Source organism: Tenrec ecaudatus, chromosome X, assembly GCF_050624435.1.
Source record: "Tenrec ecaudatus isolate mTenEca1 chromosome X, mTenEca1.hap1, whole genome shotgun sequence".
Classification (NCBI taxonomy): domain Eukaryota; kingdom Metazoa; phylum Chordata; class Mammalia; order Afrosoricida; family Tenrecidae; genus Tenrec; species Tenrec ecaudatus.
The window spans coordinates 20,356,057-20,378,683 of record NC_134548.1 but is presented as its reverse complement, the minus strand read 5'-3'; the positions used below and the strand labels follow the sequence as shown (position 1 = coordinate 20,378,683).

General features: G+C 40.2%; 2 non-coding genes across 2 annotated transcripts; one reads left to right on the top strand and one right to left on the bottom strand.

Annotated features, from left to right (window-relative positions):
- The first annotated feature begins 16,165 nt into the window (after nucleotides 1-16,165).
- Nucleotides 16,166-16,272, top strand: LOC142435254 (U6 spliceosomal RNA). The gene has a single exon (XR_012781350.1). It is a non-coding gene; the product is annotated as a U6 spliceosomal RNA (small nuclear RNA).
- Nucleotides 16,273-20,871: 4,599 nt separating this feature from the next.
- On the bottom strand, nucleotides 20,872-20,978 carry LOC142435201 (U6 spliceosomal RNA). Its single transcript, XR_012781305.1, has one exon. It is a non-coding gene; the product is annotated as a U6 spliceosomal RNA (small nuclear RNA).
- Between the last annotated feature and the right edge of the window lie 1,649 nt (nucleotides 20,979-22,627).

The window sequence follows — 22,627 nt, the reverse complement described above, 5'->3', positions numbered from 1 at the left end:
TAGAATTCAGATCATGGTAGTCGGGGGAGGAAGCATCCAGGATCTGGGGGAAAGCTGTGTTCTTCATCGGTACTACTATCCCCATTTATATAATGGGGATGAGCATCTCCGGCGTAACCCTCACAGGAGAGTTCTGAAGTTACAACAAGCAATATGATTGGAAGCACTTTGGTATAAAAACCTATCTGAAAAATGCACCCATATTTTTGTCATATACGTGCATGACACCATTCCAAAGGACTTTATTCATTATGAACTGAATATGGAGTCAAGGCATCAATTTGATGAAAAGGCATGCAGGCTAAAACTGTAAGTAATATGAACTTTAAAAACTACAGGTCTTCCATGGTATTTTCAGCCTATAATTTAGTTACGTTTAAGAACTGAACATCATTGCATTGCAAAACTCTGGGATTCTTTAAACCATCACTTTGTTTTGAGGGGGGGGGGAACACAATCCTTTATTCTGCCACAAGTATTATTAAGACACCTCCTGCTTGGAACGTAGTTATATTGGTTTAGGGGGAATCTGTAAGTAGGGCATAGCTTGCTTTTCTCTGCCAGCAATATGCCTTCCGGTAGGACAAGTAGAAAAGAGCTCCCCTTTTCTTGTACGCCACATTTTCAGTATCGTTCCCCAGACTTCTTGTAAGCCATTTCCATATGACCAACAGTTCCAACAACAAGATTTCGTTTCCTTCACCTTAACAATTAACTCTGGTTCCTGAATTTTTATTTTTGAACATTAATGTCAAGAATCAAGCCTTAAGAGCTCAGGCCCATCTTTGGCTTTTCTTTTCCCTCTACCCGCACCAAGTCTCACTGGGCTACCTTTAATTCCCTGCCACATGTCAGCCCACTGTTGTCAACACGGTGGGGTCCTTACTCGATATGTCATCCAATGTCCGCTTGATTCCCAGAGATATGGCCCCACTGATCTTATTTCTGCTCATCCTGAAATTTCATATTGGATCACATGGCAGGTTTTCCACCATCTATTCATTTATCTTTTATGAAAATTACTCTTTCACGTGAGTTGAGTGATGGGCCGGACCGATGTTCCTTTAATCTAGCCTTGTTTGACCCTTTGGGAGGAAGAAATTGCTAAAATTTTCTCAAGTAATATGTGGCTGTAATACTTATCTAATGTTCAGCTTGGTCAGTTCATCGAAAGTGAGGTTGTAGTGGGAATGAGAGGGGCACCATCTTATTTGGAGTTCGTGTGTCTTGATGGAAGTCATGGCAAAATGGTTAGCTTTCCAGTATGAACCCACATCTTGTGTGTGTGCAATTCATGTTTGGTGTTTCACTGCTAGAGTGGGTAATTGGAAGAGGATGTTCCATGGAGAATTCTTTGAAAAAGTTCTAAGTATGGCAATTAGAGTTAATGTGCTATTTTCAAAATAGAGTAAGCTGATTGCCTGATCTAACGCTAAATGGTTAGAAATTGAGGAGTGATTTAGGTGTTCAAATGATGGAAAGTTTCAAGAACATCTAGAGGAAATAAAAGCAAGTGTTCTATGTTCTTCTCAGTATATAGTTCTTTAAAGTGTCTGCATCAACTCATGTTGATGGTCTACATGCCCTGGCTTCACCTATTATCTCTTGACCCTCTCTAGACTTAAGTTAGTTATCCATATACCATAGACCAGAAAGACGCGAAGTTATATTTCATCATTCCATCTTAACACACTCCTTCTTTTCAGTCCTAAGAGTTCAAGCTATATTATTGGTGAAGACAAGTTTCCGTTAATGTTGTTTTGGGTTGATAACACCTGGGACTGACTTAGTTAAAGAGTATAGATAGTGAAGTTCTTGATTTGAAGAAAATAGGGCATAGGAGGAGTAAACTTTGAAGAAATACTGGGAAAAATAAGTAACCAGAGGTCTTATCCCATAGACAGCAGTCCTGAATTGGGGTGCTGTAAAAGACCTGCTTTCTAAAAGTGAGCTAAAATGTGGAAATAAGCATTAAGAAAAGAATAAGCATGCATCCTAGAAATTTACTTGCTTCACAATTATGTCTGGAGTGGATATTGCATTCATTTATAAAAGGACAGTTGGCCCCCTCCCAAGGAACTAATTGAAATGATTAACATGTAAACTTCAATTCTCTTGAATATAAAATTCAATCTCGGGTCTGACCACAATTCGAGAACCTGCAAGTGATGAGAGTGGGAGAGTGTTTCTTGCTATAAAGTGACTAGTGGATTATCACTTTTGTTTATTCTAAAAAGAACAATTTGTCTGAAATTCTAACATTTTTATGAGCCCAGGACCAAATCAGTCCCTTTCAGGCATTTGGCAATATATGTGATGAAAATATTTTTAATATTTGTTTCAAGGATTTATCCCAAGCATGATTAATATCTTGGAAGTATCTGTAACTATCTATGCTACGTAGCAGTCTGAATGTCCCATGGGTGGGAAATCATTGGAACTGTAATAGCGTGCTCTGATTTATTATCTGTCACTGATAAGTTTAGATTCGCACCATCTGGGATGATTAGTGATTATTTACTGTCCCAGGAGGAAGCTGGTGAGACTGTCCTTTGTGTTGAAATAGATTACATTGAAGATGCACAGGCTGGCTCCCTAACTGCCCCTATAGATAGGAATATATTTTCCTCACAGCTTGGCATAACTTTATTTATAAAGGTGTAAGCAAACATTCTTCTGCCTTAGGGAGGAAGCTTTTTGAGCCTCAGAGCGATTGACCTGCTTGCTTTTGGACTTGACAGAGCGCAGTGATTTCTAACACCCCTCTTACTTCCCTTCCCAGAGGGCTAATTTCAGACCAGACTTGAGGCAGGTGGAAAGGACTATTGAAAAGCTAGGGGAATGGGTGTGTGTTTTAGATTCTACAATTTTGACAGGATTAGGTGCCGCTGAATTTCTTTTAAAATAAAAAGCCTGGACAGTATTTGGGACTTCATCTTATCATACAGGTTGCAGGCATCCGGCATTTGTCTTTAAAGCATGTTTTTCCTGACTGTATCTTAAATAGAAATCAGGATTTTTTCTCTGATGACTTTTTCACAAGATGCTTCCTTCTGAAACCTAGACAATGACTTGTCTCAACAACATTTGATTTGTCACGTCACTGTAAACACTTGGTCTGGCATTTCTACATGAATGCTAATGGTTTTCGTCCTTAAGACTTTTAATAAAAATACAAATGGATGTTCCGTAAATTATCTGTCTTTGTTGCCTCTCTCTCTCTCTCTCTCTCTCTCTCTCTCTCTTTCTCTCTCTTAATTTGTAAAAAGTAGTTGCCACCCCTCTCCCCTCCACCAAGTCGCATAATTTCATCTTACGATGCTTATGGCATTGTGTTTTATACCAAGCATCCTTCTCTGAAGGGTCCCATGAATGTAAGAGGTGTTTAGTTTTATTTTGACCAGCCTTGTCTCAGGATCCTTCTTGAATTATTTTGTTTACTGTTAGTTGACCCAAGCCTTAGAAGTGGGGTAATTTTATAGCTCCTTTGGAAATATCCTTTGTGTTTAAAACCCTCCTAAGTTGATAGATCTGTTAGATCTTACTCCTAATCCTTCTTGTTTAAAATTCCTTAGATTCCCTTACTTCAATGTTTCTGTCAAAACCACTTTGAAGGTGGTGGTAGGGGCCAGAGAAACCACTGTAGCAGAGCAATCAAAGCTGTAGCTCTCTGGACAATAAACCTGCAGCTGTATGCTAAAAGGGTAGGATTTAAATAATACCATGATTGCCTTTCTTTCAAGAGTTTACATAAGCTCCGAAATCATGGTCAGCCGGGACCTCTGTCTGAGGGTACTTATGGAAGGTTTAGGATGTGGAGAGCAAATATATTAAATCCTGTTTTGCAACCTTATCAATCAGCCTCCCGAGTCTCCTGGCCATTTAGTCCTCCAGGTGAGCGTACCTGCCATGTGGTGTAAACGGGCTGGGTGGAAGGCATTCTGAAACAACAGACATACTGACTTTGCATTCCTTTTAGGGTTAAACATTGCATATGGATAGTGGGATTGATAACTGCCCGGAGGCTTAGCCTCTTCGTTGTGGAGTTCCTGCATTTTATAGATACATAAGCCCTAGTCAGGGATGTCTTATGGGTTTACATTTTTCCTGTTTACATTTGTGTGCATTCATATCTCCCTCGTAAGCTGGCGGAAGATAATGTTCCATCCAGACAAACATAGCCGGCAGCAACAGATTGAGGGAAATCCTTATTGGGCCCGGCAGCAGGTTGGCTTATCAGAAGGTTGACAATATTCATTTCCCGCGAACAAGCGAGGCAAAGTGTTAACTACAGAGATGAGTGCAATGACAACAGAGCGAATTCCCTCCAAAAGAGCCTTGGAATAATAATGTCGAGAGTGGATGGTTCTATTTTAATTTAAGCAAGAATGTATACAAGGATGCAAAGTCTAATAACTTGGAGGGACTGGAAATATATTTGAGATGTGGTTATGGTCCTTTCCTGAAGCATTCCTATTAGGTGGGGAGTGGTATCTACTCCGAAATCCCTTAGTAAGAATTGTAAAAGGAGCTTGATAATGAGAGGTCATTGGATATGGCCTAAGATAGATTCCTACATATTTATTATACTGAAAGACCTGTTTCCATTGAGTACATTTAGACTCATGACAATCACATATATTACATGATAAAACTGCTCCATAGGCTTTCTCAGCTGCAATCTTTTGGGAAGCAGATCACTGGGTGGGTTTGAAATGCCCACATTCAGTTTAATAATCAAGCACAAACTGTTTGCAGGACCTATATATTATATTATTGGTAATGTATCATACAATGAATTTTTATCTCAAAATATTATTTAACAAATTATCATGGATGTTCTTTTATTTATTTTTTGTGGATACATTTATTTACTTTTCAACAATGTATTGGTTTCTCTTCCTACTTCATCAAATGTGCTGTCTTTTTCCAGGGACTGATCTCTAGATAACATATCCAACGGATATGAGAAGAAGTCTTGCCATATTCTCTTTCAAAGGCACATTCCGGCTATATTTCATAATTGTATCTTAGATGGTCACAGATGTTCTTTAAGTATAAAAAAATCAAACTGTAAAAGAAAAAGGCATAGGAGAGAATTTGTGCTGTACAATTTTGTTTAGTTCTTTCCATTCATGATCTGTTATTTTTGAAGGGATTAGTAGATAGTTTTGTGGGAAAAAACAATGTAAGCTATTTCTTCTTTTCTTGTTATGACATTGGTAATATTAGTTAGGTAAACAAAATATTAGATAATAGATAGGAACACTATATTCAATTTTAAATTCCTATTTAGAATAACTTTCAAGTTCATTTCTGTTTTATTAAGATCTTGATGACAAAAGAGCCAAGTTGGGCAAGTAGGCTGTCAGATCTGATTGGAGAGATACCTTTATAAGAGTTATGCTAGAAAGCATTAATTATGATCCAGCCAATTCACATTATGGATTCTAAGAATGAAAGCACTTTATACACTCAATAATTAATTTTCTAAAATGGATTGTTTTCCTTAGATGGATGAATAATTATGTATTCAAATTAGTGCAAAATGAAGGTGACATTTTTGTAGAACTTTTCGCCAGTTTGTAGATGATCTTAAGGGGGAGAGAATGCAATCCAGGGGAAGGAAATTGCCAGCATAGAAAAGGCAGGCATATTCCAGCCTAGATTTTATCAGCTTGCACAGCATTGTTTTGGACACTCTTATGTCTTTTTTCTGACCACCTGTCACTGCACCTAGCGATAGGTGGGGTACATGCTTGTGATAAAAAAGTCTACTCAGAGCACAGTTGTAGTGGAACAAAAACAACATAACATTTTGTCTTTGTCTTTGCCCCATTTGCAAGGAACTGAAAATCCACTCCACCTGGCCTATAAGGGAGAACTGCACTGGTCCACACGTGGTAAAATTCAAATGTTGGGTGGGTTTCAGGGCTGCTTCATCCAATGGCTCTGACTTCCGGTCCATGTGGTTCTTTGTTGTATTTCCTCCTCTATTGCCTTCTTTCTCCAACTTGGTCTCACACCCATGTGATAGAGCACCCAAATGTAAAAGGATAGAGAATTCTCCCAATATCTGCCCAGAAAAATGAAGAATAATTGATGTGGAGTCCTCCAAAGACCTTTCATTAGAATTGAAGCTGTAGATCTCCTGATAGAATTGTGCAAGACCAACAGCTTCTTCAATGCAAATCCATTTGTAAACGAACATAAATGGTGAATATATACATCAACTTCCCCATAAGGAATACACATCAAAACTGACTATGTCTGTGGAAGGAGACCTGTGGTATTATTTGAGTGTGTCAGCCCCCCCACCACTAATCACGGGTTCAGTAAGCACAATTGTACGGTTGAGATATATAAGTATATTATATTGAAGTCATCGAGAGTGTGAGAGATGAAAGAGATATTGCAATAATGGAGTCAGACACATTTCATAGTAGCATGCTCACCTCAGTCCTGCTTGATGGTCCACGTGGAGAAAGCGGGGAGGGAAAGAGGGCCAGGGAACAAGGGAGTGAGGATGGGAGAGGAGAGGAGCTGAGAGAGTGAGGGTGGGAGAGAGACCAGTGAGAGAGCCTCTATTGCTAACCCAGGCTTATATACCTTTGGGGAGCATGCAAGCCCACTAATTACAGGAAAAGACATACGTCACAGAAAGGGGTTGCGTTATAGGTTATAGAGCAATGAGGGGAGGTGGTCACTCTAGGGACATACATGCAATAGGAAGAGGAGGGATTGGGGGTATACATGTGACAAGATGGGAGGAATCCTAGATGTAGGATGGCAGCTTAACTTTGACCTGTTCTCTGGATCTCCATAGGAACCATTATCAGTAGGGTGTGAACTCCACCTACAGGAACCAAATCAATGACTGCAGGGAGTAGGGCAGCTTATTGCTCTCAGGGAGGATGCTCGTGAGCATCTGACCTCCCCCCACAGAGACCATGGAAATGCTCCATATCATCAACCAAAACTGGCCAGGGACTGACTGTGAAACATATAATCAATAACTGATATACATGTTGAGGTGAGAGCTGAAGAAAATTAAAACAAATCCACACGAGCCAAAATATGACCTTAAGTAAGTCCCACCTGAATTTAGAGACCAACTCAAGGACATTTTTGATACATTGAACACTAGTGACAGATGACCAGACATGTTGTTGGACTGCATGAAGAACTTTGCAGATGAACAAAGATCATTAAAAATAAATAGGAGAGTGAATGTCAGAAGAGACTCTCAAACTTCCTCTTGACTACAGAGTAGTGAGAGTGAATGGAAGAAATGATAAGAGAAACAGCTGAAGAAAAGATTTCAAAGGGCAGCCTGAAAGACAACTTGAAGCATTACAATAAGCTGTGCAAAGACCTTGAGTTAGAAAGCCCAAAATAGAAAGTACTCTTAGTGTTTCTTAAAGGAAAGAAACTAAGGAAAATATTCAGCCTGGACTTCAATATAAAAGGATTCTAATGAGCCCCAGTGGCCCTGTAGGGTTAGCATTGGGCTTCTAAACACAAGGTTGGTGGTTCAAGACCATAAGCTACTCTGTGGCAGAGAGATGAGGCTATCTGCTCCTACCACAATTTGTCTGTCGGTTTGTTTTACTGTGGTGGCTTTGCCGCTGCTATTTCAAGTACCAGCAGGAGCAGCCGAACTGAACAGTTTTCAGCTGAGCTTTGCAGACGAAGAACAGAGGACAGAGAAGGAATAGACTGTCCACTTTAGAGGAATTAGCCACTGGAAGCCTCATGGATGACATTGAAACATTGTAAGACACTGAAAACCTCGTGAATAGCAGCAAAACATAATCAGCTATAGTACCAGAAGATGAGCCCCTTACGTCAGAAGGCACTCAAAATATAACTGAGGAAGAACTTCCTTCTCAAAGTAGAGTTGAGAGAATTGGCATATTAATTATTGGAACTTGGAATGAATGAATTATAAATCTATGAAAGGTGGAAAAAATAAAAAATGAAATGGAAGACATAAAGATCAATATTCTAGGCTTTAATGATCTAACGTGGACTGCAATAGGCCATTTTGGATCAGAAAATCCTATGTCTTTCTAGTCTAGAAATGATATCTCATGCATCATCAAAAAGTCCTGTTCAATATCTACCTTGAAGTACAATGCTGTCTGTGTTTGGATTATATCTGTCTGAGTACTTGGAAATCCAGTCAGTACAACTATTATTCAAATTTATGCAACAACCATTAAAGCTAGTGATATAGAAATTGAAGAATTCTACCAACTTCTTCAGGTTGAAGCAGGAGAAAATGAAAACAAGTCCATGAGAGCCAAAATAAGACCTTGCATATATCATGACACATGGAGAAAGGTCTAACGTTGTACAGGCTTTTATTTTACCAATTGTGTTGTTGAATAAAAGGATTTTTCTATGAACAAGTCATTGATCTTACAAAATACTCTCTGTTACATAATCTCCAAACTTATTTCTATCACCAAGACTATATTTTCCAACTACTGCACCTGCCTCTGTATTTCCAAAATTTGCATTCCAATAGCCAATAATTATAAGTTCATCTTGAGTGCATATCTGATTGATTTGGGACTAGAGACATTGGTTTTTGTTGTTGAGTCAGTTCCAGCCCATAGCGACCCTATGCAAACAGAACTGAACACTATATGGTCCTTCACCATCCTTACAATTGTTCCCATTCCTAACTCCATTGTCGCAGGCAGGGTGTCCATCCATCTCATTGAGAACCTTTCTCTTTTGCACCGCCACTCCACTTTTCTGAGCATGATGTCCTTCCTTAAGGACCGGTCTCTCCTGACAACATGTCCAAAGTATGCAAGACTAAATCTTGCCATCCTTGCCTCTGCGGAGCACTCTGTCCATACTTCCTCCAAAGCAGAATGGGTTGACCTTTTAGCAGTCAATGGTACTTTCAAATTCTTGTTCAGCACCACAATTCAAATGCATCAGTTCTTTGATATGCCTTACTCAATATCCAAATTTCACATGCATATGAGCCAATGTGAAATACCATTGCTTGGTTTAGGCACAGCCCAGTTTTCAAAGTAACATCCTTACTTTTCAATACTTTAAAGAATTTTTTTGCGCAGCAGATTTACTTAATACAACACATCGTTTGATCTCTTTGCACTGCTTGCATTGATTTTGAATTCAAACAAGACAAAATCCTTAACACCATCAACCTCTTCTCCATTTATCATGATGTTACCTTTTGGGCCAGTTGTGAGGATTTTGGCCTTCTTTTTAATTGAGTCATAATCCATACCCAAGGTTACAGTCCTTGATCTTAATTAGCATGTACTTCAAAACCTCCTTACTTTCAGCAAGCAAGATTATGTCCGCTGTATTTCTCAGATGGTTAATAAGCCTTCCTCAAATCCTGATGCCACATTCTTCTTTATATAAACCAGCTTTTCTGATTATTTGCTCAGCACACAGATTGAACAAGTATGGTGAGAGGATCAACCCTGATGCACACCTTTCCTAATTTTAAACCATGCAGCTTTCCCTTATTTTATTAGAATAACTGCCTCTTGATCCATGTACAAGTTCCAAATGAGCATAATGAAGTGTTCTGGAATTGTCATTCTTCTCAAGGTTACCCATAGTTGATTATGGTTCACACAATAGAATGTCATTGCATAGTCAATGAAACACAAGCAAACATCTTTCTGGTATTCTTGGCTTTGTATCAAAACCCCTCTGCCATCAACAATGATACCCTTGTTTCATTCTGAGCCCAGCCAGCACTTCTGGCAGCTCCCTGTCAATGTACTCCTACTACAGGTGTTGGAGGATCTTAGTACAATTTTACTTGCCTGGGATATCAATGATATTGTTGTATAGTGTGAGCATTTTATTGGGTCACCTTTCTGTGGAGTGGGCACTAATAGGGTTCTCTTCCAGTCAGTTGGCCATGTATCTATTTTCCAAATTTTCTGACGTAGATGAGTGGGTGCTTCCAGTGCTTTATTTGATCAATTCCTGCACCATGTTTTTGGACAGTACTTTCAGTGCAGCTTGAAATTCTCCCTTCAGTATCTTTCCTTCTTGCTCATATATTATCTTCTGCAATGGTGGGATGTCGACTAGTTCTTTCTGGTACTTTGACTGTGTATTCTTTTTCATCTTCTCTTGATGTTTCCTGCATCATTAAATATTTTCCCCATAGATTGCAACTCAAGGTGTGCCTTTTTTCTTGAGTTCTTTCCTTTTAAGATAAAGAGAGTGTTCTTCCCTTTTGTTTTCTGCATTTCATTATCATATTTGGCTTTGTCTTCTTGAGCTGTTCTTTGAAATTTTCTTTTCAGCTATTTGACTTCATTTCTTTCATTCAAGAGCAAGCTACAGAGCTTCTTCAGCATTCACTTTGAACTTTCCCCCACTTTATTGTCTTTCTAATGATCTCTTTCTTTCTTCATGGATGATGTACTTAATGCCCCCCAACAGCTTGTCACATGTTCTGCCACAGTTTGATCACAGTTTGATTGGAGGGCAAAGAGATAAATGGCTCAGCGAGCCCCACCTCTCTGTCTCTTACTTTCTGGTCATTGGACTAGTGTGTGGCTGCCTTCGCTAGTTCTCTACCTCAACTTTCGAGCTACACTAACTGTGGAACACCCAACCCGCGGGCCGTGTTGCTAGCGCTTGAGGTTCCTTTGAGACCTGCTTCACCACACTGCTGTTGTATACATCACTTCAGCTGGCTGACTGTTTGTGACCCGCCTTGATGTTTGCTACCTGTGGTCAGTCTGTCTGCATAGCTCTACGGAAGACTCAGCTGTCTGATTCCTTGACTTTGGACCCAGCAACCCTCTTGAGTTAAGGACTTCCAGTATATTAACTGTTTCATGGAAGTGAGTTGAACTGAACCCTCTGTACTGCTATGTGACTAATTAGCCGTTATATTCCTTCATGCTGTATCTATATAACTATATAATCATAGTGTCATGGTTTTGTTTCTCTCGAGAACTCTAACACAGTGTTCAATGAATCAAATCTGTTCATGAAATGCTCTTGAAATTCATAGGGAATAGACTCAAAATTTTACTTTGACTCTTGCAGACTTGTTTTAATTTTCTTAAGCTTTATTTTGAACTTAAAATATGAGCAATTGATGGTCTGTTTCACAGTCAGTCACTGGCCTGGTTTAAGCTGCATATATTGGGTATGTTAGATAGGGTTTTCTAGAGAAACAAAACCAGAATGCTGATAATTTTTAAATATTTATACAGATAAATAGACATATAACATAAGAAATAAACTGTTAATTAATTTATAAAGCAGTACAAATGGCTCAGTGCAACTCACTCCCGCGAGACACTAGAAGTCCTTCAAGTCTTAAGGGCTACCTGGTAGTCCTCTGTTGAGCAATTCAGGCTATCTGGCCACAGGCAGCAAACAGTAAGGCAGGTAGGTCACCAACAGTCAGCCAGATAATGGGGTCCGACAGTCCCCAGTTCAAGAGATATATATTCCAATAGTGTGGCAAAGCAGGTCTTGAAGGAACTTCAAGTTATAGTGACACAGTTCATGGGTTAGGTGTCCACAAGTAGTGTAGGTTGCAAATTGAGGCACAGAACAAGCAAGGCAGCTGCACACTGGTCTGAGGATCAAAGAGAAAGAGACCAGAAAGGCAAGGCTCTCCGAGCCATTTATCTCTCTGCCTTTAAATTGATCCCACATTGGCCAAGTTGGCACAATAAACGTTAACTATCTTATTGGGCTTCCCCAGCATGCCTTCCCACAGATATAGTCAGTTTGATTTCTGTGTATTCTATTTGGGGATGTTCATCTATAGACATGCCTTTTGTGTGGTCACAAAGCGTATTTGCTATGAACAAGTAATTGGTCTTGCAAAGTTCTATCATGCAGTCTCCAACTTCTTTTCTGTTACCAAGACCATCCCCCTCCCCAACTATTGTTCCTTCCTCTTTGGTTCCAAATCTTACATTCCAATCACCAATAATTATCAATGAATCTTGATTACATGTTTGATCAATTTCTGATTGAACGTGTTGGTAGAATGCTTCAGTTTCTTGCTTACTTTGGTGGTTGGTGCATTCATTTGAATGTGGTTTGGGTTGATTGGATTTCCTTGAATGTGGGTAGATATAATCTTATCACAGTCAACATTATACTTGATGATTGATTTTGTGATTTTCTGTTTGACAATTGATATTAACCTATTCCTCTTGAATGTGCTATTCCTGGCATAGTAAATAATTTTATTTTCTGATTCAAAATAGGAAACATCAGTTCATTTCAGCTCAATAATGCCTAGGACATTGACCTTTATGAGTTCCATTTCATTTTTGATAACCTCCAATTTTCCTAGATTCATACTTTGCATTTTTTCAGTTCTGATTCTTAGAAGATTTTTGCAGCAGTTTCTCTTTACCTTGAGTATTACCCCATTAGCAAATGAAGACTTTGAAGGCTCTACTCCCACTGGCTTCCCCCGACTTAGTTTCTCCTCAGTCACATTTCAAGTACATGGACTTGAGGGGCCCATTTCTGGCACTGTCTCCAACAAGGTTCTGCTTCCATTCTTTAGGCCTTTCATATCTGACAATGTTTCCATGCTATGCATAAGGTTGTCAGGTACCTACTTCCTCCAAAGTGGGGAACAGAATTCTTCTTCATTGTTTTTAGTCTGGAAGCTCTTCTGAAACTTGTTCACTTTGGCTGCCTCTGTTGGCATTTGGCATATCATTGACCAAGTTTTCAGCATCACAGCAACACAGAAGCTAGGCACACATAAAGACAAGTGGTTGGTTGTTGCTGTTAGGAGCCATTAAATCAATCCCAACTCATTACAACCCTACATACAACATAACAGAACACTGCCTGCTCCAGGGACGTCATCACAGTTGTGTTTCAGCTCTTTGTTCTAGCCACCATGTCACTTCAGCCACATGAGGACCTTCGTCTACTTTGCTGACCAAACAGGATGTCATTCTGTAGGCACTGTTCTTTACTGCTAACATGTCCCAACTACAACACACCCTCACCACAACGCCTTTATTATCCTATTCTTGCAATGTTCCTGCATTCTAGGCCTACCTGTGCTTCAGTAGCACAAGGATCTCTTTTAGGTAAGAGCTGAGAACAATTCTGTGGATTAAGGTCAAGGTATAATGTTTCCAGATGATAATTTTATTAGAAAATATTTGTACATGTAGATGGTAGTTAGACAATATTTGTGTAGTCCAAGTGATATTTCTGTGTTGGCTATAGGAAGGGTGGATGGTATGAGAGCGAGAATGTCCATGGTTCCTCAAATCTGCACGTACACAGGCAGCTTATATTCCATCAATTGTGGAGCATATTAACCTTGTGAGTCAGATGGAAAGTGTATGAGCTTTGGACTGTTTACACATGATAATTACTTGAGTAAATGGAACAGAATTACTAAATTAGATTGGTTTATATTTTAGAATGATGTGTGTATGATGCACACACACAATATATGTATCTTTCTAAGTCATTAAAGGTATATGTTATTTTAAATTTTCTTGTTGATTTCTTTGTGATTAAAGATACATTTAAAATATTTTAAGTCAAAGTATTCCAACCTGCTTATATTATTTTTAAAGTTGATATAAATTGATTTTATAACCAAGGTTTCTACATGGTTCATTTAAGAAGGAACCCTGTTGAGAATTTGCTTTTCCACCACAGATATGCTGAATCTCAATCTACATTTTAGCATAATCCTTAGTCGTCCTTCTAACCCCTGTATCATGTCACATAATAGTATATACCATCTAGGGAACGTGTTAAAATTATGATTCAGATACAGTATTCCTGGGGTAGAAATTCAAAATCTTAGCTGGGTGTCACAGTGGAATGAACTGGTTGGGGGTGCTGTTTATAATGCATTTATTATATGTGAATGAGAGATGAGTTGCTCATTCTTTGTAATACTAACAGTAAATTGTAAAATTTATGAGGCTGCATCTAGAATAACAGCATTGGTAGAAGAAATAACTTGATTTGGGGTGGGTGATAAAAGCCTTTTAAAAACAAGCAGTTGAAACTAGCAAGAAGAATGATCACTCCCTTCCTGAAATGACGTATTATCTCGCTTCATCTCCACTCAACACCGTCAATAAAGACTTCCATTTTTCAGATGATGAACCAGAGGCTTGGTGTCATTTAACTTTGTTTATTCTAAGTCATATACTTTGTATGTGGTGCAACTAAAGCCATCTCCCCTCTCTGTGTCCCAAAATGACGACAGTGCTATACAGCATCAACTTGCCAAGTAAGTAGAATAGATGGTCCTTTGTTAGTATGATTTGGCAGCCCCCAAAGTACTTGTTGTCTTCTTTCTCATTTTAGCATTTCTGAAAAGTCAACTATTTACTATTAGTTCATTTCATTGTTTTAAAGCAGTGGTTCTCAAGCTGTGGGTCGTGACCCCATTGGGGTTCCAAGGACCCTTTCACAGGGGTCACCCGATTCATAACAGTAGCAAAACGAAAGTTATGAAGTAGCAACAAAAATCATGTTATGGTTGGGGGGGTCACCACAACATGAGGAACTGTATGAAAGGGCTGCGGCTTTAGGAAGTTTGAGAACCACTGTTTTAAAGGCTACTCTATGCTAGTCTTCCCAAGGCAAAGCAAACGTAAGCGCTGTCAGTAGCTTCCTAATACTTTTATGTGACTGCATTTTTTTCTTCAAAAAGGGAGACACCTCACTGAGAGAACATAAATGAGAGCATATAGTGGAATAGATTACGCATCTTCAATGTGTGTGTGTGTGTGTGTGTATTACCATAAGGTATCTTGCTTCTCTAAGTGTTTTCCTGTTCTGTGTGGGAGGTTGCAGGGTCTGGGAATAATATTCCTAAGGTTAAACTCAGACCTGTCCATATTCTAGCTGAGTGATAGCTAGTCAGTTGAAGTATTGTCCTCTCCTTGGTAAAATGTGGATAATGCCTTGCCTTATCTCCTTCCACGGGATGGTGCAATGATCATGTGGGATAAAATAAAAAAAATATGTTCAGTTCCCTGTAAAATTTTCTTTAAAATGTAGCTATTTGTATGTAATAGAAAATATACCTTTTATGGGTACCCATCTAGCATTTTAAATTATTTTCAAGAGTCATATATTAAAATGGAGAATGTTACAACCCGTTTTGTTGATTCAGTACACTTACAGATAAGTTAAAAGGGACCTGGTGGTACAGTGATCTCTAGGCATGTCCTTCAGTCAGGTCCAATGGGGTACCATGCTCTGGGCCCAGAGTCTGTCCTTTGTACTCCCTCGGGGGCTCCCTGCTCTGCTAGCATGGTTGCTCTGCCGCACGCTTTCAGTGGTGTGCCTCGGTGTCACAGGGTTAGTCCTATGACAGTCCTGATACTGAGTCTCCAGTGTTTTCCCCCTTAGGGGCCTGAGCCATCAAGGGAAGGAGTGTCTCCTACTGGGATCAGCCATAGTGTCCACTCTGATCAGGGACATCATCCTCTGGGCCTGGTGGGCCAGGATGTGCTCCACTCTCTCTTCCTCCCCATTCATTTGCTCCCATGTGTTCTGATCAGACACGTCCCTCTTCCTGAGCTGCAGCTTCAATGCAGTTCTCTAAAGTAAATTCTTCTGGGGGGGAGGGGCAGTCGTCCACATAGCATTTTTGTGTGTTGGGTATATATTTTTCACTCATATTTCTGTGTGTGGCTGGACCATATTTGGTTTTTGGTTTCTCTTTCACAAATAACACTGTATTGAGGAATGTAGCTTTTGAACATTTCCCCAGTCCAGCAGCTTTGATTTGGAATTATGATAATTAATGTAAATAGCTATATCCAGCATTGTACTGATCTAGATAGGTGATTTCAAAATAATGGACTCAATGCTAGGTGTATTATTGAAACAGAATGAAATATACCTTGATTTCAAATTAATTCCATGGCCTTGGCCATAATAGCATCTACTACTTCATCAACCTTAGACTGTTTGGGTGGTAGATTTAATTTTTGTTGTAATTTTGTGATTTCAGAGACTCCTTTTTGTTACCAGATAGGACTTCTCCTTTGGATTCTTGCTGGTGGTCTTTTCTGGATGCATACCACCAGGCTTGCCTTTTCCACACTGCTGTGGGTTAGATTCAAACCACAAGCCTTTGGCTTGTCAGCAGAGGGCAACGCAGGTACTGGCTACAGCAGCACAGATGCTCAAAATAGAACAGTCCAGAAAAGCGTACCACAGCCCCTGTGCAAAGATGACATGCCAATGCATGAAGGATTCCTTATTTTTACACGAATTCAATTTTAAAATTGGTCATATTGCATACCAAAAAGACTTAAGGAAATTATTTTTGAATTTCATGAAGAGTTTTTGGCTTTTCACTTTAAACAAGCCTGTTTATTCACATTCATAGGTTCCTGCTGTCTGTGCATTCTCATTTACGTAATAATAGCCACATTTTGACCTTCAAAATTTGCACTGTGCCCTTCTATTAACTACCTATCTTTTCTGCACTTTTTCTGTCACTTCCATTTCTTCTTAAGATACTCATATTACTAGAACGGGTGGCTGTATAAGTTGACTGTATAAATTCATTTCCAAATGCTTTCAGTGTCAAGATCACCAAAAGATAAATGTTATTAAAATTCCCAGAAGCCCATGCGAAAACATATAGACTTTGAATCCTAACAGCTATGAGTAATAGGGCCTTTTATCACACTTCAAATTTTGCATTTATATGGTGATTCAGAGCTCTCTAAACAATCAAAGAGCAACGAACCTTTCCAGATATGTGACAGTACTGAAAAAAGAAAAAATATGACTAAAATCATCTGTTCACTTTGTATTTCTGTGGCTTGTGCCTATGGCTGGTGTGCTGAAGTAGAATCCCCTAAATCGTGATGCAGATTCCAGTTGTTGACTTCAAAAGTAGAGCACCACAGTGTATCTGCAGAGGGTTGAGGTGGGGGAGGTAGGATTCAGGTGTCCTGAATTAAGCACTGTCCAGGGGGTAGACAAAGAAACTAGGAGGTAGAGAAAGTGATAGCTCACTTGAGGTTTTAGTTGACAAATCAGTGGTTACACCAGAAATCCTTGGCTTTGGTGGTATATGAAAACGTGCAGATTCTGTATACTGTATAAACTTGAGTATAAGTCGAGTTTTTCCAGCACATTTTTAATGCAGTTTTTGTGGTAAAATTAGGTACCTCCGAGTTGGAGGGAGAGCAAGGCACAACTAGGGAGGTATATGAGAGTCCAACATAAAGATGAGAAGGGAGGCTGGTAGAGGGAGACTTGGGGCAGGGAGGAACTGACTTGATGGCACAGGGGGAACAGGGCACTAACCCACCCAGGGGGAGAGTATTGGTTGTGTCCCCACAGAACTGGAACGTGCATACAGACCCCACCATGACACGCCAAACCAGGAGGGTAATGTAATGCGTGGAGGAATCCACAAAGAGACTGGACCATATGCTGGCCCTAACCAGAATTAGCCTGACCCCCCACCATCAAAAGGAGTATCATAGAAAATGAAAATAGATCGTCTGGTGTGGGAAAGGAACTGACCTACCACACCACACTGAGAAGGAAGTTGGAGCAAAGGAAGGTGGAAGAACGGAGCAGAGCATACCTGGCCCACCAAGCTCAGAGGACGATAGCCCAACTCCAAGGGCCCAATATATAGAGAGGACCATATTGCCGGCCCCACCGCGAGATGTGACCTCCCGCACTGATCCATGGCCTTACACGGGACAGCATCGGAGACATAGTGGGGGATGTGCAACTGAGCTGACCCCACCACACTGAGGCAAAACACTGGGGGTGTGCAATGGATTGGCAGGGGAAGCAGAGCACGGAGGCCCCGAGGGAGTATAAAGGATGGACTTTGGGGTCAGGATGTGGCACCCCATCAGACTTGTTCAGAAGGCACTCCTAAAGGCCAACAAACAGACCTTGAACTACTAACAGGCTTTTTATTTCTTTTTTTGTTGTTCTTGTTTTTTTTCCTGTTTTAAATTTTGTATGTCAGTGGCTTTTTTGTCTGTTACCTTGTCGGTGTTGCTGCCATCGTCGCTATGTTCTTATGTGCCACTTTGGTGCTGTCAAAGCCATCCCCAATTTTATGCACATATTAATATATCTGCAGGTCCACCTAGATAAGATAGGCTGGACAACCAACGTGAGAAGAAAATAACGGGACCAACGGTCCCAGAGGGTCATGAGAGTGTGGGAGGTAGGGGAAGGGAGGAGGTGTTGGCCGACACAGAGACAAGGGAACAACGAGTGGTTCAAAACCAGTGGAGAGAGGGGCTGGGAGGACTGGTAGGGAGTGACCAAGGGCAAGGTAAGTGATAGGAATTACTGAAACCAGAATGAAGGCTGAACATGGTAGTGGAACAGGAGGAAAGCATAAGGAAATAGAGGAAAGGAGTAGGAGGCAAAGGGCATACAGAGAAGCCTAAACACAAACATGTACATATGTAAATATATTTATGATTATGGGGGAAATAGACCTATGTGCATATATTTTTAGGTTCAGTAGTAGGGTAGCAGGCAGACATTGGGCCTTCTCACGTGCACTCCCTCAATACAATAGCACCTTGATCAGCTAAATGGTCATTCCATGATATCCACCTTCCCGACATGATCGCCGAAGACAGATGTGTGCATAAGCAAATGTGGTGAAGAAAGCTGATGGTGCCCGGCTATCAAAAGATATAGCGCCTGGGGTCTTAGAGGCTTGAAGGTAAACAAGCGCCATTTAGCTCAGAAGCAACAAAGTCCACAAAGAAGCACCCAAACCTGTGTGCACATGAGCTGTTGAAGGGATCAGGTAGCAGACACCAAAGGACAAAAACCATCATTGTGTGATCACCTTCCCCACATAAACGCTGAAGATGAATGTATGCATAAGTAAGTGTGGTGAAGAAGGCTGATGGTGCCCAGCTATTGAGAGATATAGCATCTGGGGTCTTAAAGGCTTGAAAGTAAACAAGTGGCCATCTAGCCCAGAAGCAACAAAGCCCACATGGAAGTAGCTCACCAACATGTATGATCATGAAGGGCCGAGGGGACCAGGTTTCAAGCACCAAAGGCGGGGGGGGGAGGGAATCATATCATTGTGTATGAGGGGAGCACATGATGGGGAATCAATGCTCATATGTAGACAACTGGACATCCCTTGCAGAGGGGTAGTGGGGAGGAGATGAGTCACTCAGGGTTCAGTGTAGCAATAAGGACACTCCCAACCTTCCTCTAGTTCTTAAACGCTTCCTCCCCCAACTTTCATGGTCCCAATTCTGCCTTGCAAACCTGGTTAGACCAGAGGATTCACAGCGGTACAGATGGGAACTGGAAACACAGGGAATCCAGGACAGATGAACCCCTCAGGACCATTGGTGAGAGTGGCCATACCAGAAGGGAAGGGAGGATAGAAAGGGGGAACTGATCATAAGGATCTACATATAACCTCCTCTCTTGGGGATGGGCAAAGAAAAGTGGGTGAAGGGAGACGCCGGGAAGCGTAAGATAAGATAAAATAATAATTTATAAATTATTAAGGATTCATGAGGGAGGGGGGAGGGGGGAGTGAGAGGAAGGGGAAAAGGAAAATGAATAGCTGATTTCAGGAACCCAAGCGGAAAGCGAATATTGAGACTGATGCAGGTAATTTAAGTGTGTTTTACACAATTGATATATGTATGGATTGTGATAAGAGATGTATGGGCCCCAATAAAATGATTTTTTTTTTAAATTAGGTGCCTCAGTGGATAGTCAGGTCATCTTATACTCAAGTATATACGGTAACTCTTCAGGGGGAGATTGTATTCAGCTTAAACATTAACTTAAGAAAAAACCTGCATAATTCAGAATACTTTGGGGAGGGAAGAAGGAAAAGGGAAAGGAGATGCAGTCTTACAAGTAGAGAGTAAAAGGCTAGCCCCCAGGAAACTATGGCAACCATTGTATTTATGTTGGATTCAGCAAACTTTCCTAGAAATGAGAATGAACTTTGGACAGTTAAAAATCACAACCTAAGATTAAGTGACCTGCTAAAAGAAAATGGAACAACATGAGGAAAAAACACAGAAAAAAAGACTGCCAGGATTTGGATGGGGCAAGAATAACAATATGAAACATACCAGCAAATGAAATAAAGCATAAAAAAATCTGATGATATTCAGAATCGGTTTTTCCAGTCCCCAAGCAAAGAGTCTTGGTGGCACAGTGAGTTCATCATTGGGCTGCTAACTGTGAAATCAGCAGTGTGATCCCAGCAGCTACTCCAAGGGATCAAAGGATGAGACTTTCTGCTCCAATAAACATTTACAGCCTCGGAAACACTCCAGGGCTGTTCTACTCTGTTTCATAGGGTTGCTATACATCAGAATCAACTAGATGGCAGAGTTTGGTTTGTTGGTTTTTGGAAGGAAGGAGAAAGCAGAATATAGCAAATCTTCTCTGAGTATCCTCTTCTCATATCCTGCACATTATTTGGGGTGGGTGGATTTTATCTTTCTTGGGTATGGTTTATGTCCCAAACATCTCATAAATATGCATCATATAGGAAGTGCTTTAAATGTTTATTGAATGAGTGGATAACTGAAGCAAATTCTTTTTTAAATCATTTTATTGGGGCTAATATAACTCTTATTATAATCCATACATACATCAATGTATAAAGCACATTTGCACATTCGGTACCCTTATAATTCTCAAAACATTTGCTCTCCACTTAAGCTCATGGCATCAGCTCCTCATTTTCCCCCTCCCTCTCCACTCCCCCCTCCATCATGAGCCCTTGATAATTTATAAATTATTTTTTTAATGCTGAGATCCAGTTTATTTAGGCTACTAGCTAGGTCCAAAGCATACATGCTGTGTCTGAAAAATATGGAACGCTTCACAAATTTGCATGTCATCCTTGCACAGGGGCCATGCTACTCTTCTCTGTATCGTTCCAATTTTAGTATATGTGCTGCCAAAGCGAGCACGATAATTTATAAATTATTGTCTTGTCATGTCTTACACTGCCTGACGTCTCCCTTCACCCACTTTTCTGTCGTCCGGCCCCCAGGGAGGAGGTTATCTGAAGCAAATTCCTACTTATTTATTTATTCATTTATTTATTTATTTGTTTGTTTATTTGTATATCTATCTATTTATTTATTTTTATCTGAAGCAAATTCTTGAGGGAAGTATGGGCATGTCAAAAGAAGTTAAAAGGGGAAGATTATTCGAATAGGTAATTACATGATCAAGGAATGCCAGCAACACACCTCTTAATGGACTGCAGGGTGGTTGAGGGTTGACTCCGTTGTAGTAAAAAAAAAAAAAAGTGTGTGTGTTACCGGAAATGGGTCATGGGGACGATGGCGTCCAGAAGGGAATGAAGTCAGATGACGAACCAGAGTCTGATGGTTACAGGTTGATATTTTATTTTGTGGATCAGAAGGAAGGGGATGTAATACATCTCTGTTTGTAATGTGGGAAGGAATTACTGAAAGTCCCCAGGGCCTCTGCCACGAGGATGCTTCAGACCAGCTTTGATTAATGAGCTGCATTGGCATGTGAGGAAAGAAAAAGAGAAAACAGAAAAAAGAATGAAAAAGCAGCTCTTCCTTCTATGGCCAGCCTTCATCAATTGGACATTGATCACAGCAGTGGTTAGAGAGGAAACTCCTTTGAGCAAAGTAGCAACTAGGAGAAAAATCTACTTTTCCAACCCAGATCTTTCTTCTTGGTTCCAGATCCTTTTATCCAATGGTGGAGTATATTTTCACAGGCACCTCAAATGTCACATCTCCACAACTGAAGCCAACATATTTCTTTCTTAAACTGGCTCTTATTCTCAACTCATCTCATACTGGCATTGAGTCAACTCTGACCCATGACGACCCTATAGGACAGAGTAGAACTGCCCTTGTGGGTTTCTGAGACTGTAAATCTTTATAGGAATAGAAAGCCTCATTATTCTCCCAAGGACTGGCTGGTGGTTTTGAACTGCTGACCTTATGTTTAGCCACCCGATACATAACCCACTATGCCACCAAGGCTCCTTGAGTCCTCTTCAAGGTTTTTTAAGTTTTAGTATATGTCCTTACTTGATCTCCAAATCAAGGCATCCTTATTGAACCTACAATCTTTCTCACCATTTTCCCTTAGGACTAATGCATATTGAATATTTTTAAACATTCCCTGAATGCATACCCCTTTTAAATTTCACTCTCTGTACATTTTAGTAGTTTACTTCAATGATAGTGAATATTTGATCTGTATTTTGGTTAGCATATACAACACTTAATAAAAATATTTATCAGCTCACCTACTGATCAACCTTTCTCTTAATTCACTTATACTTTTTGAGTCTACATGTTTAGGTATAACAGCTATCAAAGAAACTCTGGAGCTACCTTGGATCTGAAAGGCTCGACCTAAGAGAACTTCTAAAAACAAAACAAAAAAAACTCTCTGCCTTCAAGTCAATTATGACTCATAGTGACTCTATAAGACAGAAATGAATTGCCTCTGTGGGTTTCCAAGACTGTAATTCTGTACAGGAATAGAAAGCCTCATCTTTTTTGCCACAGAATGGCTGTGGTTGTAAACTGTTGCTGCAGACTAATGTATCACCCAGTATACC